General features: G+C 40.8%; 1 long non-coding RNA gene across 1 annotated transcript; it reads left to right on the forward strand.

The window, feature by feature from the left end:
• Window positions 1–1,169: 1,169 nt before the first annotated feature.
• Window positions 1,170–18,542, forward strand: LOC148783204 (uncharacterized). The gene is made up of 2 exons (XR_016050551.1): window positions 1,170–3,373; window positions 18,194–18,542. It is a non-coding gene; the product is annotated as an uncharacterized LOC148783204 (long non-coding RNA).
• Window positions 18,543–19,103: the final 561 nt, after the last annotated feature.

Below are 19,103 nucleotides of genomic sequence, written 5' to 3' on the forward strand. Positions count from 1 at the left end.
CAAGAAATCATGATGAAATGAGCACACAATCGATCCGAAGTTTTTAAGATTTATCCAAATTTCAAGATGCATGATCGTGGCTTAAAAACACGATCCATGTCTCGAAGTTGGTATCAAATCGATTGCCACGCCGGGCCTTACAAGAAAACAATCAATTTTTTGACAAACGGACATCAGAGCAACCCCGGATCGACCATATAAGAACACGTACATCCTAAGGCAGCAGTTGGGACTATTTTAGAATTCTATGTATTGTTAGGATGGGGTAAAACAGTCATTTTGCACTCATTTTTAAAATTTTTTTAATTAATTTAAATCTTAATTTTAAATAATTAAGTTTAATTTTGATCAATCCATTCATGTTTGAACAAAAGATATATATATATATATATATATATATATATATATATATATATATATATATATATATATATATATATATATATATATATCATTGTACAAAAGACCCTACTTGGCATAATAAAATTTTCATCTTTTTAAATTATTGGGGCACGTCTTGAAAGAGAGGAAGAGAAGAGAAACTTTTGGGTCGGTTCCTACGGGCTTAGATCTTATCTCTTCTCGTTCTGTCTCTTCTATCCTCTCTCTCTTTCTCTCTTCCCTTCCATAGAAGGGGAACCCATCACCTTATGTGTTTCACTTTTTCTCATTTCTTCTTGTGATCTCCCTTGACTACGATCTTTCTTTTATCCTCTATGTAGTCCCTCATGACCACAACCTTCCTCTTTCCTTTCTTGCGGTCCAGCATGATCACTATTTCCCCCAGTTATTTATTTTTTTATCTCGTGTATGACCATTTTCTTATTGTGCGAGGGTTTACCTGCCCTTCTTTTTACCCGTAGTCCCTCACGTCCGTTTCTCCTGCTTTTTTTTTTTGAATTCCCTCATATCACCCTTTTTGGTGGATCCTCACATTCTCATTTTTTCATTCACGTCCGTGGTCTGGCATGACCAGCATTCCCTAACCTTTTTCATACCTATCGCCGTGTGCGCAACAAACCCATACCTATCGCCGTACGCGCAACAAACCCGAACCCCGTGTGTGATCTATCCTCCCCCTATCGCCGTGTTCAACCCATCCTTCCCCTACGCCGTGGGCAACCCATCCTTCCCCTATCGCAGAGTGTGCAAAGCCCTCACCCAGCGCCGTGTGTGCAAGCCACCACCCGCGTGAACTCCACACCACAACTGCAGCCGAACTCCCTGCTACACCATTTCCTTCTCGCTCAGCTGCGCCTCAGCCCCTTCTGCCACTGCATTCACTCTATGCCCTCAACCATCTTTCACCACCATAACCACCCACCTGCTATTCACGTAGCCTTTCCATCTGCTCTTCTCCCTGCTATCTCCCACTTTCTCTCCCTAGAAAAAACTAACAACTTTTTCTTCCTCTGTTCTTTGTTGCTCTCTTATCCTCTCTTCCCAATCACAGGCTATCCACAAACGTCCCAGCCTGCTGTAGCACCACCTCTCTCTTTCAACACCTCCGCCTCTCTCTCTCTCAACTGCAGCAGTTAGTTGCAGCCACCATCTTTCACCTCTCAACAGCAGCTGCCACACTACCTTCTCCCTGTCCTCTGCCCAGCAGCCGACCTCCCTCTCTTCCCTCGCTGCCCCTTCTCTTCCACCTCATACTCTGCCTCTCAAATCGCAGCCACGACCTCCAACCTAATGCAACCACTACAGCAGCCATCACCTTGTCCTCTTCTTTCGTCAATCACCACTGCAGCCACTTCCGCCATTTCTACCATCACCTGCAAACCACCTCCGCCTATCTTCTCCCGCACCATCCCTCTTCTTTGCAACCTAGCTCAGCCACCTTGCAGCTTCAACCGTCAACCACTCGTGCACTTTCTTCCTCTTCCTCCAATGTCGCCCTGCTCTTAGCAATCTTCCCCTCTCTGCCCTGTCACCGCCCCTTTCTCTCTGTTGCACCACCATTTCCACCACCTCATAGCGACCTCCGCCATCTCGTTGATGCCCCTTTCACTACCTGCTGCCCTCTCCACGACCTGGTTCATCCACCTCTCCTGCCATTTCTGTTCTCTCTCCACCACTCTGCTGCTGCCTTTCAATCCATCTTCACACTTTGCTGCCGGAAACTAGCCCTCTGTCACCATTTCCATCCCCTCTCGCTCTACTCTTCCGTCCTCCTCTCTGCAACTTCCCACTCTCCGCTCTGCTCTCTGCAACTGCCTACACTCTCTTTCTAAAAACCCACAAGATGGAAACCCACAAACGAAACCCATTTTCCATTTTTCATTTTTTTTTTCTTTTCGTTTAGCTTTTTCGGTAGTTTCGTTTCACTTGCTTTCTTCACTCCATTTCGTTCAACTCATCAAACCAACACAAGTTCTCTCTCTCTAAACTAATCTACCCTTTTATTTTATCAAAACTTTATACTCTTTTACTCATATAATGCCCAATAGCCCAGTAATAAAAACCTCCTTCTCCCTTGATCAATTAAAACCTTTTTTTTTATTATAATTTTATTCTAATTAACCTCATCCAATTATATTATCTTAGCCTATCTTCACCTGATTTCTTTTACTCCATTCATTTCATCCTATTCTTCCCAATCTTATTTTATTTTATTTACTTTATTGATTATCTTATCTTATCTTTTTCCATTTTAATTATTTATTTTACTTTATTTCATTTACCTCTTTTATTTTATTTACCCCAGTTTATTTTATTTTATTTTCCTTTACTACATTCCTTTACTTATTTTATTTTTCCATTTTCCAATTTTATTTTATTTTTAATTCATTTATCTCATTGTCATTTCAACTCATATTTCATCATCATTTTTTCATCGTCGCTTTTATTTCACTTTCGTCTCTCTTGGAAGACTTAGTCAGAGTTGAGCTAGTTTCACTTCCTCTCTTTCTCTCCATCGCTTGTTTGACCAGAGGGCAGGCTGAGCCTTGTACTGTCATGTTGGTTATGTCATCTAGCCGTAATGCCGTTGTGTCGGTCTGAGTTACCGTGCCCGTCTTACTGCCATAACAGGCTAGCCATTGTGTCAGGCTTGTCGATGTTGGTTCTGTCGTCTAATAGTAATGTCGTTATGCCGGTTTAAGTTACCGTGCCCGTCTTGCTACCCTGTCGGGTCAATCACTTTCTGATCTAGCAACTGTATCAGTTTAGCCGTTTGATCAATTCACCCTGTAACAAGGTGGGGACCTATGGCCCACTTGTCTGTACTTTTAATTGTGTGTGTGTTTGCAGGAAAGGAGAAACAGGTCAAGGGAGGCGATTTCAAACCGGCCACAGGCCAAGGGGGCTTTCCAACATGATCTAAGAGGGCACCTACGCGAGCCAGCCCGAGTGTGTCACGGACCCATGAGAGGTATGTCCCGCCTCACGACCCCAATTCCTCTCTAATTGGTTAGTACTCTTACCCACGTCTTCTTTACGTGGTTCCTGAGAGAGCGATCCAGGTCCCGGGTCCATCTCGAACCAGAAAACCAAGCCATCAAGTCAACCCGACCCGGAGGGCGAGAGCGAGGCACCTAACCAGGACCTTCATAAGTTGAGGATCTTCTTTTTGCGCCACTCTGATCTGTTGAAAGAGTTGGGGTTCTACCCTCATACACGAAATCATTCTGACCCCATCATTAAGGGTAGAGTTGGGTGTCATTTCACCGCATCTTCAAGCAATCGCATCTCTCGAACCATTAGGCATGCTACTGAGACCACAGCTTTTCGGCTTAGGGCATCGGCTACTACGTTAGTCTTGCCTGGATGGTAATCAATTGTACAAACGTAATCATTCAATAAGTCCATCCATCTTCTGTGCCTCATATTCAACTCCTTTTGGGAAAATAGGTACTTGAGGCTCTTGTGATCAATGAACACTTTAATTGAGCCCCATAGAGGTAATGTCTCCAGATCTTCAATGCAAACACTACGACCGCAAGCTCTAAGTCAAGAGTTGGATATTTTTTCTCATACGGCTTCAACTGTCTGGAGGCATAAGCAATGACCTTACCTCTCTGCATGAGTACATATCCAAGCTCTTTTTGGGATGCATCGGTATAAACCACAAAGTCCTCATTTCCTTCGGGCAAGGTCAGTATTGGGGTTGTGGTTAGTCTCTTTTTAAGTTATTGAAAGCCTCTCTCACAGTCCTCTAACCACACCAATCTCACATTCTTTTGGGTCAGCCGAGTAAGGGGAAGCTTTATCCTTGAGAATCCCTCTACAAAGCGCTGGTAGTATCTGAGTAACCCTAGAAAACTACCAATTTCGGTTACATATGTTGGTCTTTCCTATTTAAGTATAGCTTCAATCTTAGAGGGGTCGACCGTAAACAAGTCCTTAGAAATGATGTGACCCAGGAAGGCTACGCTAGTGAGCCAAAATTCACTCTTGCTTAATTTAGCATACAATCTCTTCGACTTCAAAGTTTGCAAGACAATTCTCAGATGCTACTCATGTAGCTTCCAACTTTTCGAATACACTAAAATATCATCAATAAAGACTACAACAAAATCATGTCTGAATACTCTATTCATCAAATCCATGAACACAGCAGGGGCATTGGTTAACCCGAATGGCATCACAAGGAACTCATAATGGCCGTATCGAGTTCTGAAAGCAGACTTTGGGATGTCTTCCTCCTTGACCCGCAGTTCGTGATAACTTGATCGGAGGTCAATCTTTGAAAACACCTGGGCCCCTTGGAGTTGGTCAAAAAGGTCATCGATTCTAGGCAGGGGATACTTATTCTTCACTGTTACTTGGTTCAACTGCCTATAGTCAATACACAACCTCAGACATCCATTCTTCTTCTTCACAAACAGGGCTGGTGCACCCCAGGGTGACACATTAGGTCAGATGAATCCCTTATCCAATAATTCTTGCAATTGTTCTTTCAACTCCCTCAACTCTCCTGGAGCCATTCTATACGGAGCTTTAGAAATGGAAGCAGTGTCGGAGACTACATCTATCTCAAATTCAATTTCCCTTACTGAAGGCAGGGATGGAAACTCTTCTGGGAACACCTCGGGGTACTCTCTTACTAATGGTGTCCCTTGAAGCTGGGACTGAACTTCCCGATTCTCTACTACATAGGCTAAATACCCTTCACACTTCTTAGTCAGGATGCGAGAGGTCCAGAGGGCAGAGATAAGGTGCAAAGGGGAAGTATCCCTAGTTCCCTCAAAGTGTAGATCAGTTTGGTCATGACGTCTAAAAGTTACCATCATTTCATGGCAGTAGACGGTGGCATGGTGTGTATACAACCAATCCATGCCCAAAATAACATCAAGATCCTGAATACCTAGGATGATCAAGTACACAAGTAGGTCACACCCATCAATTGTAATCCCACACTACTTATACACTCTATCAGTTTCCATAGAATCCCCCATATGTGTGCATAGTACTAGAGTAAAATCAAGACATGCGAGCTCAACATTTAGATAGCAAGCAAAATGGGGTGCAACAAAAGAGTGAGAGGAACCAGGGTCAATCAAAAGCTTTAGCTTTAACGCCACAAATAGAAAGTGTACCTCTGATCACCGAGGTAGACGCCTTAGCTTCTTGCTTGGTGAGGGCAAATACTCGTCCTTGCATCTTTCATGGGTCCTCTGTCTTCATCATAGGGAAATCCTTAACCCAGTGGCGGGGCTTGCCGCACCTGAGGCACACGTTCCACTTCCTATAGCATTCGGCAGTAGTGTGGTTGTCCTTCCCGTAATGAGAGTAGATTGGGCATCGATCATTCTCCATGTTGTCCAGGAAATTCTTCTGGACCCTCTGGTTACGCTGGTAAGGCCTTCTTCTAACATCCCTCCTTGGAAATTGTCGGGGCTTCTTCCCAAAGTTTCCTGATGGAACGGTCTTCATCCTTCCTTTCTTGATCTGTGGTCCTCGCAGTCTCTTTCAATCTTTAGGGCGAGGTCTATCAATGGGGCGTACGCCTTCTTCAGATTGGCCGACAGTACTCTTCCTCTGATATCCGGTCAAAGGCCCCTATCAAATTTAGCCGCCTTTCGCGCCTCGGTGTTTATAATGTAGGGTGTGTACCTAGGCAATTCCGCAAATTTAGCAGCAGATTGCTCAACTGTCATACTTCCTTGATAGAGTTCAATAAAATCCACTTCCTTCCTCTCCTTGACGGAGTCTGGGAAGTACTTCTTGTCAAACGCCATCAGAAAGTTTTCCCATGTGGTCTCGGTTCTTGACTCCCTCCAAGATTGCTTACCCAAGGTCCACCAATGTTCAGCTTCTCCTTCCAACATGAAGGCTCCTAATATGACTTTCTGCTCATCCGAGCAGTACAACACTTCTAAGATCTTTTCTATCTATCTCTTCCAGCTTTCGGCCTTTTTTACTCCTCTTTGCCCGAAAAAGGTTGGGGGCACTAGTCGTCTAAATCTTTCTATTAGGCCATTGTCATTTTGCTCTGGGGTAGGGATAGGCTTGGCTGGCATCAACTTCTTCATCATTTGGGTCATTGCCCTTAGAATCCTATAAAATTCACCGAGCATCTTGGTGTTCTCATTGCTGGAACTCGTATTGTTGGTACGAGCCCTCGACATCTTCAACCTAGCACAGGAGAACTTAGCCACTAATCTATCTTAAAACTATTCTAAGGGTTCTTCTAAAACTCACTAGGCCAAGAATTCTATCTTGACTGCTCTGATACCATAACTGTCACAACCCCGCCCCCCTTATTCCGTACTCGACAGAGGTCACCGAGCGTGGGTTCATGATCCCAAGGTAGCATATACCACTCAGGTCGGAGTGAACTCAACGCTTTACTATCGGTGATCAAAGCAAACCATGAAAAGAACTAAAGCAGTAATTCTAAGTACATAAAAATATTTAACATTTGAAGAATCCATACATCAATAAAAGGGCACTACATAAAATTTTTCTAAAACTATTACATCTGAGTCTGGGGCATTAGGGCCCAATATTACATCCCCCAAAATTTCAACAAAAATTCGGACTACACTGCCCAGCTACATACAAGATCTGAGTTCCTTCTCAAGTGAATGAGACTCCAACTCCTAACTGCAAAACATGAGCTTCTGGTCCTCGACCTGGCACTATCAATAGGGGAGATACAGAGGGATGAGATATAAAGCCCAGTAAGTAGGTCTAAGTGCTAAGCATCGTTAATGAGTCTATTCATGCATCATAAGCAGTTCTTCCAATAATAAAAAGTCATGAGGCAACAGTCATGGAAATCAGAGATCAGATAAATGCATCAATTACAGGCAACATATTCAAATGACAATTATCATTAAATCATTACAATCATTAGCATTCACATTCACTTTTCAAATATTACCCACTCACTAACCTACTCTTAAAGTAGAAGCCCTATCCAGTGGGCTAAGCTAATCCCATTTCTTAGGACCTCTACCATCTCTCAGGAGGGAGGGCAATGACAAGTGGGTGAATACACTTCATAATGCCCTCATACTCACACATATAATCCCCAATATGCATTGGGGTTTTCGATAGGTACTTACCTTGCAAGGCATCAGTCACTAGTCTCATCTCATGAATTTTGGGGGGTACAACCCTCCCATTTCACTTTACTCTAACTGCATTCTATCATTCAGCAAGTTGGGGAACATGGCCGGCATCACTTTTCTCAATATAACGCTCCGCACTACTGATGGGTGTCCCATCGTGTAGCGGGCAATATCAGTAAAACAGTATCCACTACCGATAGGTGTCCATCGCGTAGTGGCCAGTATCACAGTATCAGAACAAAACAGTACCCCACTACCAATGGGTGCCCCATTACGTAGTGGTCATTATCACAACGTCGTAACATGCTCAAGCATTAAGTTCATTATGCTAAATTAGTGCCTTATGATAGAGAATTCAATTTTCATCATGCAAAGTTTGAGTCTTACTTAGAGCTATCCAGCAGTCACATAACACGATGTTACTAGGCATAACACATCCATTATATGAGAGCTATCACATGGTATTTACGCTTAATAATCCACATTAATATTACGGCACTTATCATGTAATATTTGTCATAAAACTATTACATTAGTATTGCACTTACCAAATCGCACAGAATGTATAATTGCATAGCATCATTCACCTAATATTATAGCATTTAGAATTCATCACGTGAAAACTATCACTTCACAAAGATCACACTTCACCACTTGAGTTGCTCAGTGAGTGATCCAAAAAAGGTAACATGATACAGACATAGAACTAAATTTTAGTGACGTGTAACAGTAATGTATCCTTTTTCTTGGAGGCGTAACTCCTAATCTAGGGAGAATTTCAAAATAGTTCAAACATGCAACTTCAAGATTACACATGGATATTTAAAATGGCGGTGGTTTGAAGATATTTTGACGACGTTTGATAGGCCAAAAGCTTTGCAGCAAGTGAGTGACAGTTGTTGGAATTCCCTGCAACTGCCAACAATGACATACCCTCATATTTTGGGGCATATCTCTCAACCTATGGGGAATTTCAAAATGCTTCAAACATACAACTTTAAACTCATTCATGGATCTTCCAAAGGGAGGTGGTTTGAAGAAGTTTAGGCATCATTTGATTGGCCAAAGGCTCGACATAAACGTGTAACAGTTGCTGGAAATTACAGCAACTGTGAACAGCGATATACCCGAACATTTTGGGACATACCTCTTCATCCATACAAAATTTTAACATGGTGTAAATAGAAAACTTAGAGTAGACACACATATCTTTCATTTAAGACTTATTTGAGCCCATTTGGACTCTATTTGACCAAATAAGTTCGATACAAAAGACCTCACAGTGCTTGAAAATTTCCCCTTTTTCAAGTTTTAAAATGATTTCAAATAAAACTCCTCACTTCACACATCCAAGTAAATTGCAGTGCAAAACCTCACTCATGTCAAGTTTTTTTATAAGTGAGCTACTTCATTAGCTTCTACAACTAACAGTTTCATTTATGATACTCAATCAATCATTCAATCTCATTCTAATTCCATTACATCCATACTTTCCATCATATCATTCTACTCATTTTGATTTCTTAAAATCTATGGCTACCAATTGCAAATGATGCATGAACACCAAATCCACTTACCTGATGCTCACGATGTCTTCAAACGTCCCACTCATGGGCCTCTTCAAGCTCCAAGTAGGGGCTTCTTCAAGGGCAGCAGTCCACTCTCACTTTGCTTCTTAGCCAGAGAGAGAGAGTATGAGACAAGTGAGGGAAATAACGTTGAAAGGATAAAGGGAGAGCCTTAAGTACCCACGGATGGTAAGATTCATTGTGGCTAATGGGTAGTGAAAGTCACTGTGGCTGACAGTGGGCGGCGTTGACTTGTACGATACCAACAAGTGCGGTGCTAGCAGTAGTCACATCTTCTCCTTGCACTCGCGGCAGTGATACGCGCGGTGCTACCCATTCTTCACCTTCACGCACAACGTTACCCCTCAAATTCACAAGCGACGATACGTCCATTTCACGCGTGGCGTTACTCCTTACACGCGCGGCGTTACTCCTTACGCGCACGACGTTACTCTTTACGTGTGCGGCGATACCTTCATTTCACATGTGGTGTTACTCCTTATGCACATGGTGATACCTCCATTTCACGCACAACGTTACTCCTTACGCGTGAGGTGATGGTCTTTTACACACGGCGTTGCCTCTTGCATGCGCGGTGGTGTGTAAACGGCGCTACTCAAGTTCACCCACCGTGTTGGTTCTCCTTCTCTTTCTTTCCACTGACGGCGCTAGGCCCCTTTTTACATAGACGGCGCTAGCCCCCCACCCCCCGCCCCCCTCCTCCCTTCTACACAAGATTCTCTTGTCGTGCGCATCTCATGGCTGAGAAAATTTGTAGTCCTTACATTAAATCTCTCGATTGTTCTTGAGATTATCTTTCTGGTTGCAGTATTGCAGTGGGAATGAAAGTATTGATCGATAATGTTGTTCGATTGGGAGAGCAGGTTTAGAAGGGAAGATCGGTGAAGCTTTTTTTTTTACCAATGTTTAAAGAGAGGTATATCTCTTATAACCCAAAATTGTACTCTTCATTGTGATAGTGGATTTCGACTTGCCGAGGCCGTGGATGTAGCCTTATGAGGTGAACCAAATAAATTGTATGTTGTTGTGGTGTGATTTTTATGTTTGCTTTATTTCTTGCACTCGATTTATAATTGTATTTGTCAACTTTATATTTAGCCAATTGTGCACACGATCTTAGGTGGGATTTCGGTAATTGGGATTCTCGATTCTACAAGATAGGGGTTCTTGGGAAGGGATCTCCAAGATAGAGATTGGGCTCATTGTTGGGATGTGATGCAAATAGCACCTCCTATAGTATTTCTCTTTTGTTAAAAGGGTGTTTTTTTCCTAGAAAATGGGCCTTTTATGGAGACCTATAAAAGACATTTTTAGACAAAGAGCATAAGGAAAGAAGAGAAAAGAGAAAAAAAGTATAGAGAAGCTTTGGAAGGTAGAGATTGGGGGCTTCTTATGTAAACCCTTACATTTTTGTCACAGAAAATGTTAGTCGATGGAGACCCAGCAAGGATTTGATTGATGGTGGTTTTATGGTAGGAAATTTCTATTGAGCTTTCTTTCCATGCATGAGGTAATCTCTACAAACCCTAATCTGGTAAATTTCTTCCTTAATAGTGAATGCATCCTTGCCCTCTTGTCGGTGGACGTAGACCATTTTGGGTGAACCACGTTAATCCATGTGTCTTCAATTTTGTACTTGTGTTGTGGTTATCGTGATTTCTCATATTACTTGTTTCTTGATTCTATAATTTTCTCGAATATATTGTAAGTACATTATTGTTCTTGGGAGATTTTATTGAGGTTGTTGGATTCATTGTTGTGGGGTGGGTGCTCACCACATCAACACGAATTTGTGTTAACCCAATTTGTCAACAAGGGGCAATCGAGATATCTTTGGTTGCCAACATAAAAAATCATTCAACTGTTCATGACTCTATACAAAATCAAAACATCCCAAATAAATGGGGTCAAAAGCATCAAATCTCTCCTCTATGAAGTTCAGGTAATGCTCAGAATGGCTAGTGAACTGCTTCTTTCAGACCTCTAAGGCTTGAGCCTGAATGCAGTTACCTGCAATATGTTCCACAAGAGTGGTACAACCACTAGAAGGTTACCCCAGAGGAAGAGCTCCAACTTTCATCCATTCCCTTGATAGATGGAGAAATAGAAGCCTATATAGCTCAAGAGGACTCGCAAGGGTCTCACTGAGCCCAATCCCATTGTGTAAACACTAAGAAACATCTATCTGAATTCACTTTTCCGCTGATGGACATTTTTTTTTTTTGTGAGTCAGTGGGGAGAGGTCTAACCTTTGTAAGAATTGAGCCTAGGACGTAGCGTTGCAAATCATCAAGCAATAACCAATTAAAAAACAATGGGACTTCCTCTTTGTGAACTATACACTTAGATAAAGGCATTTAGTAATAGAATGCTCCAAGGAAAGTGCTTCCCTAGGGATAGGGGATTCATTTTCACAAGGGCATGACGATGAATATCCTTTTTTTTTTACAAATATTCTTTTCTTTATTTATAAAATTTACTCAAAAGAAATTACATCAGAGGAGAGAGTTAGAGAAGACAAAGAGGCCCCCCTTTCAGCCTGAAAGTTAGCCAAAGAATTTGCCTCGCGAAAGACATGGCAAAAAGAAATTGAAAGTGGAGCCACCAGATCCATAATCTGCAACCAGTTAGACCTTAGTTCCCATGGAATACGCTGCTCCTTCTTACACTAATTAATTGCGTTCATTGAATCTCCTTCAATAATGCAGTTATTCCCGATGTTTTTAGAGATAAAATTTTTAACCCTTTGCAACAAAGCCAATAATTCAGATCGATTAGCCATAGTTATACCAATAGGGTCAATATATGAGAAGATGACCTCTCCAAAACAGTCTCGCACTATACCTCCAATTCCTGCTAAACTTGGATTGCCCAAAGAGCTCCCATCAAAATTTAACTTAAATCCCCCACTCTCTGGTGCCACCCAAATACTCTTTGGTCTTATCTTTACTCTACCCATCAAAAAACAAATTTGACAAATTCAACAGAACATCTGGTTGTGAAATCCCCCAACCCTCCTTAGTAATTGAGAGCCAAGACCAAATAGATAGTTTGACTTTACTCAGCAGTCTATCAAAAGATAAACTCTCTCCTTCAAAAGTCCGTCTATTTCTTTCTTTCCATAGTTCCCATTGAGTAGCCTCTCTTGCTATCTGCCACACGAAGATACCTCCGGAAGGTAAATGATTAAAGGCTAACTGTGACACTAAACCCATCACAGATTGGGGCAGTGAAGCATGAACCCCAAGTAACCCAAATAACCAATACCAAATTCTTGAGGCAATATGGCAATGGATGAGAAGATGCTCTCTAGATTCCTCATCCGCTTTACACATCAAACATATGTTAGGTAAAATTTTACCCCTCTTAATCAAATTTTCCACCGTCAGAATCTTATTTTGGATAGCTAACCACAAAAACACCAGCACCTTATGGGGAATAGGCCATTTCCACACTTTGGCTGTGGCAGGTAAAGACCATCTCCATCTAATGTAAAAAAAAGCATATAACAAGACTTGACCGAAATACCCCATCGCATTCAACTTCCCAAATCACTTCATCTATTGCCCCTTGAGAAATATAAACCGAATCCAAGATACCCATCAAATCGTTCCATTGAAGATAAATATTTTCACTTAGCTTATTATATGGGAAATTAATACTCCAAGCAGCACGATTACCTCTCACTTCAACCATATCAGAAACCTTAGCATTAGGTTGTGAAACTTTAGCAAAAAGTTCCGGATAAGTAAGCTTCAAAGGGGCATCACCTATCCACTTATGATACAAAAAAGAGATGTTGTCACCACAACCAACATTCCAATGAAAATAACTAGCAAGCATTGGCCTACATCTGTAAATAGCCGTCCACAGAGAAGACATCTCTCTATTTCTACTCCATCCTAACCACATTCCCTGCCTATCCAAACCATATTTCGAAGAAAAAACCTGAAACCAAAGCTGATCTGTATATTGAAAACTTCTCCACTACCACTTACAAAGAAACCACCTTCACTCTTAGGGACATAAACACGATCCCACCTAAGTAAGTGATACTTCCCAAAAGACCCCTATAGAAAATTAGGCATCATTCTTTCAATTTTCTTTATCACTATATAGGATGCAGAAACATATACACTCACAGCTAAAAGTGATGCTAATATAGTGGCAATGCGGGCAAAAATAAATTCCTAGGCTATCAAGCTCACAACATCCGCCATCCAATTAAATGTCCTAACTCCTAAACCATAAGTTGGCTAGCATGAAGCCTCCACCACTTTTAGTGCAGGTTGTGCATGACACAAATCATACTAGTTGTACACCTGATGAGATGTAAGCCATGATAATGAAAAGACTCACGAATCTTCATATACTTAGGCATGATCTCCTGAGATTTAGCATAATTCCTATCTGGCTTAGATCGATGAGGTATCTTAGCCATAAGGATATCAACCTCATGCTTTTGAAAAATCCAATAAACATATTCCCCATAAAGAGCATATCACAGTTTTTGTTACTGTTTGTACTAATACCGCTTTTGATGAGAAAATTTGTTAGGTCCCTTATTGTGGCTTTCTTGGTATGCAAGGCTTCAATTGAACTCAATGGCTTCTTGGGAACAAATGGAAGAAACTTTTGTACTCGATGGAGACAATTATGCGCACTCCAAATCTGCCTAAGCAAGATGAATGCGAAGAATACCTTGAACTTAGCCATCGAAAATCGTACTACTTTCCGATAGTTGCTAGAATGAACAATCGTGATTGAAGGTATATTGAATAGAAAAATCTTACTAGCAAGTCTCATGTTATAAATCTAGACAACAGTAAAGCATAGGGCTACAAAGCCACCCCATAAAAATTAACTATGGTGACAACTGACATTTGAGGGTTCAACAAGAGCAGGTCTAATGGTTCCACAAAGCCTCAGCCTAAAAGCCAACCGAAGATTTTGGACGTTACAAAGAGCCATAGCATGATAAAAAGGAAAGAACAAGTGCATAAGGTACAACTTACAAAATGCCCCACCTCCACAAGAGGCATGGAAATAGGCCAATTTTGAAGGAACGATTCTTAGAAAAACACCCTTTTGAAGATAGATATTTTGGCCAGGTTTTCAAACTTATAGAATACATACTTCTTCAACTCCCTAGATATTAGGAGCTCCCGGAAGGAACAAAGGTGGATAAAAGAAGATACTGCCAAGATCAATGCTCATAGGTCTCACAATTTTCCCTCTCTTCTTGTTGTGCTAGTGAAGATTTACCATGGGTTGTGTTCTTCAGGCAAGTTGGTTTCAATCAACTCGTCGACTATGGCATGTACACCCAACCTCAAGATTTCAAGGTGACAATATAATATCCATGACCTCAGTAGGAGGATCATAGTAGTCCTCTTCATCCTTGAGATAATTGGTGCTTACCATGTAGCCATTTGCTTTATGTTGTTGGCGAGTCCACGACAGTGTTATCCCTTGCTACTAGATTCCTTTAACTAGATGGATATTCTTTTTAGTTACGAAAATGACTTAGGTTTCATCCAAAGTGGTATTTTCTACTTTAGATCCCGCTTTGGTCGAAGAATTCTAGGTGAAAGGCTTTTTATCTGAGAACAAAGCTCTTTTTCTCTCATCGTACACATACGTAAAACATTATTGGAGCGTGGAAAGTATTATTACAATATCATGGAGCCAAATCCTTCCTAATAATATGTTGTAAGAAGTGTTGGCATCTATGGTGTAAAAAGGAGCAGTTTGTTTTTAGATCATCAACTACAAATCTAAGGTGAATTGTGCCTGAGGCCTCTTTGTGATCTCGTTGAATCTTACATCACTAAGTTGAATGGCTTAAGATCATGAGATATCAATCATAGTAGTTGCAAAATTTGCAAATGAAGAAGGTTGACTGTAGAGCCACAGTCCAATATTTCCTTGGTAGTTTGTAAGCTGTTGAGACTACCAGTGATGTATGGGGCAATTATGGAACTGGATTATTAACTGCAAGCCTACTAGTGAAAATGATGAGTATACAAGAGGGGGAGCGGTCTTTCTATCTTTATTTGGTCCTGATATATCTAAGGGTCTTTCAGAGCTTTGATTAATGCATAGCTCATTTTTCGTTATAGCATAAGAGCATCATAAACATTGAGGCGGGTTGGAATCTTTTTGAGATCAGTAACTATGGCGTTTTTTGACAATGCAATGGTCAACAATTGATGGAAGCTTCTAGTTGTTCCATGTCGTGATTAGACCATTCCGAGAACCCCCATCTTCTAGCTACATAAATTGGGTAAGCATAGCATCACACTGATCTTTATTCTGTTTGAGATCCACAGTCTTCCTTTACGATCTCAAGTGGATAGGGTTCGCACTAACTATTTTTAAAGCTTGAGTGTATGAATCATATTACATTCCACTTGTGGATCATGAACCAATGTAGTGATTGGTGACCTCAGGATTTTGGGGCTAGTGTTTCCATAAGTGGATGACAACGGCCTTGGTGAGCCCAAGTATTGTCCAAATTCCTTTAACCCCCTATTTTTTCTGGTGTGGGGTGGTTTTAGTTGCCTACAATGTGCAACCATTGTAAGGACAATAAGAATGCCCACAAAGAGGGTATGTGGTTGGGATGGCTTACGGCTCCAGCTGAACTCTTCTCTCCTCGGCCTCATTCATGAAGGTGGTCTGCCCATTCTAATAAGGTAGTTTAGGCTCTGTCCATAGATTGGACCCCATGGGGACCTTCTATCACCAAGGTCGTTGAATCCTTGCGCCTAGCTTCCTTAAGATGAGGATTGAGGCCAACAGGCCAGAACTCTTAGAGGGGATGAGGAACACTGAAACTCACATTAGTGGTCCTGGCAAGCGGGATTCTTTCTAGGCTAACAAGGTAAATCCCCAGCTAGTCTCTGTTCTATGGGGAGGAAAATGTCCCATTGATAGAGAGTAGTTTGGTATATGTGACCTTACAGTTTGCCCCCACCATAATAGCAATCGCGGGTTTTATAACTATATAATTGTCACCAAGGAACTTGTCTTCGAGGCCCTTGAATCATAATAATTAGTGGCATAATTATTATGTGCATGTCATCATTGTCTTGCTCATGTGTGTGTGTGCGTGTGTGTATGTGTGTGTATATATATATATATATATATATATATATATATATATATATATATATAATGCCTTGCTCTAATATAGACCCTAGTATAAGGGAGCCATTTCTCCTCTCCTAAAGGGCTCCAAATCCTTGGTTATATTTCGCTTTGTCTTAAACGCTTCTTACTTTGTTCGCTTCTTGTTGTTTCTTTGGCCCTGTTTGTAGTTTCTTGCTCAGCTGCCTTACTTCTAAGGCAACATTTTGATACTATGAAGTGGTTGTAGACTGTGCCAGGAGTCGTGAGATAGTGGTAGTTATCTAACGAACCTATAAGCTAGTTGTTTGTTATTAATAATGAAATCCTTTTGTCCTCCTCTGGAATGACTAAAGGGAAAGGACACAGGCCTCAGAAAGCAAATATTTCAGCATAGTCATTTCAATACTTGATCCAAAGGTGTCTCAGAATGTATTGATCATGTCCTCATTGGTAAGGTTACTGTGCATCTTTTCATTATGTTTTCCCTTATGGGAGTTGTTTTGATTAAAGATATCTTCTGAAGGATGTGACACATTTTCAACTATATCGTTTATGACTTCATTGATAAATATTTGTGGATACCAACTTATAAGTGTCTTCACAAGATCCCACTATGATATGAGCTTTAGGTATATGTCAGTTTAGGATCCTCAAAATGCTTCATCTAGAGGGACGATGTCATGTGCACCCAAGAGAATATAGCGACATGCAGAAGGCCAATGGAAGTTGTAATAGGATATAATATGCTAATATCTACTTTTACTAGTCACAAATGATTGAAAATCTTTCCAAATCCCATCATAAGATACAATTGAGAAAATAGATATAAGAGAATGACAAATGGAGCAGAATCATAGAAGAGATTTCTAGGACTTTGATCACCCATTTGAATTCTCTTATGTCATTTAGATTGCAATACTCATCGAGATAGCAAGGATGGTTACAATTACCCACATACAGCGTTGGCCATTGAGGAAGGATGAGTCATAAAATGTGCTCATATACCCGAATTTGCAAGATCAACATGCAATTGGCATGGTCCCATGCTTCTGAATATTACTGGCCAATCTAGTCTAGAGATGCCCATAAATTCCTGGTAGAACCACAGGACTTGACAACCAGTCTTAAGGGGCAAGGTTTGGGTCTCTGGTTAAGTTCGTCAAGACGCCTAACTGATGACCCTATCTTGGTAGGTGATTTGCTGCTTAACTTGGTTGGGCCAACCCTCGACGTAGGTTCAAGTTCATTCATACCCTTATCTACCAGCCTTGAGAGCTTCACTGTTAGGGATGCCCCATCTTTGCGCAACATCCTCATTGTTGGTCAATAAGAAAACTCAAGCCACTTGGACTCAAACTGAGATCCAACTGGTGGCCTTCGCAGTTGCTCTCACATTCAGCTGGCTACATCCTTTTTTATAGATGACTTCATCACTGAAACATTCGTCAGTCTCTCAAAAAAATTTCATTCATGGTGGACTGTAATAAAATGTTTGTCTTCACTCATCTCTTAAGCCTGCAATGGTAGCGCTCCAGAATAATAAGCATAAATATGGTCATACTTATCCAAAAACCAAGTGGTTGAATCCTTTCTCTCACGTAGTTGTTGCAAGAATATGGTTAAATCTCCTTCAAACTGCTAAAATAGATATATTTTGACTATATTTGAATCACTTTTGAAATTAAATTAAAAAAAAAAATATGTTTTTTTCCAGGTCTAAGCATGAGAAAATCTACAGAATTGGTTATTCCAATGTAGGTTAAAGGTGTTAGCATGTTTAGACATGTCTTGCTTCAATGGCTGCCTCTCTCTATTGAGAAGTCCTTTAGCCATGAAATTTGGCATCCAGATAGGGGATTCAAAGAGGAATCCAATGGTCTAAATTTTATCTCACTTGGGTCATTATTGAGAGAGATATAACTCGTCAAAGTTGATGGTTTTTTGCTACAGATCTGAGCAGCCAATCAGTCAATCGCAAGTCGAATAGCTTTCACAACAGAATTGACCGTAGAGCTTGGATATGATGTATGGGAGGTCATGAGGAATATCTTCACCAAATTTGGTGACAACACTCCGTATTTTGAGAGAAATGAGGGTTCGTCGGTCAAGATTTGAGATAGTTTGAGGCTTACTGTTATGACCTCAATGACTTTCACATGGGGAATCCTTAAGAGTGTTGCTCTGTTGTAGTTTATAAGACTCTACTCTAAGTTAGGAATGCAATTATTTTAATCTTATGAGAAACTCCTTATAGATTGGAAAACATCTAAATTTTAATGATCGGAGGTCATCCTGGCTATTGCAAGTGTGCCTGACACACGATAAATGTGAGTCTTAACTGTCGGTGTGTACGAAAGAGGGGTCAGTCAAATCATCTCCTAATGAATGGAAATCTTGAGAAAACGGTTGCCACACCTCAATCGTGTCTTTCCTAGAGACTCCAAGTTGTCTCCTACATATCAGGAGTGGGTGCCTTAGTTAAGGCATCTCTTTGACCAATGGTGGATAAGGACATATTATCAAACAGTGTCCAACTTTAATGATCTTTTTACTAAAGGCTTATAAAGCCAAGTATTGGCATCTGAAAGTTTCACCTCATTTCAAAATAATCTGATGAGATTTCTAAAGCTTCCTTGAATGTTCTGGTACATACAGGGTTTCTGTGGTGTACAGTCCAGTGACATCAAAATCTGGAATTTTAGGGAGTTCACCATCAATCTTCTTCCTTTTGTTTACAAGGGAAATGAAAAGTTATAATTTCAAAACACAAATTATGTAAATTATAATGAAAATTAAAAAGATAGCTTTAGTTTTAAAGGGCTTGGTTTGGCAATTATGCTTTTAAGTTAGACCGAGTTAG

This window comes from Amborella trichopoda, chromosome 2 (assembly GCF_054954075.1).
Source record: "Amborella trichopoda isolate Santa Cruz 75 chromosome 2, AtrichopodaSantaCruz75HAP2 v2.0, whole genome shotgun sequence".
NCBI lineage: Eukaryota > Viridiplantae > Streptophyta > Magnoliopsida > Amborellales > Amborellaceae > Amborella > Amborella trichopoda.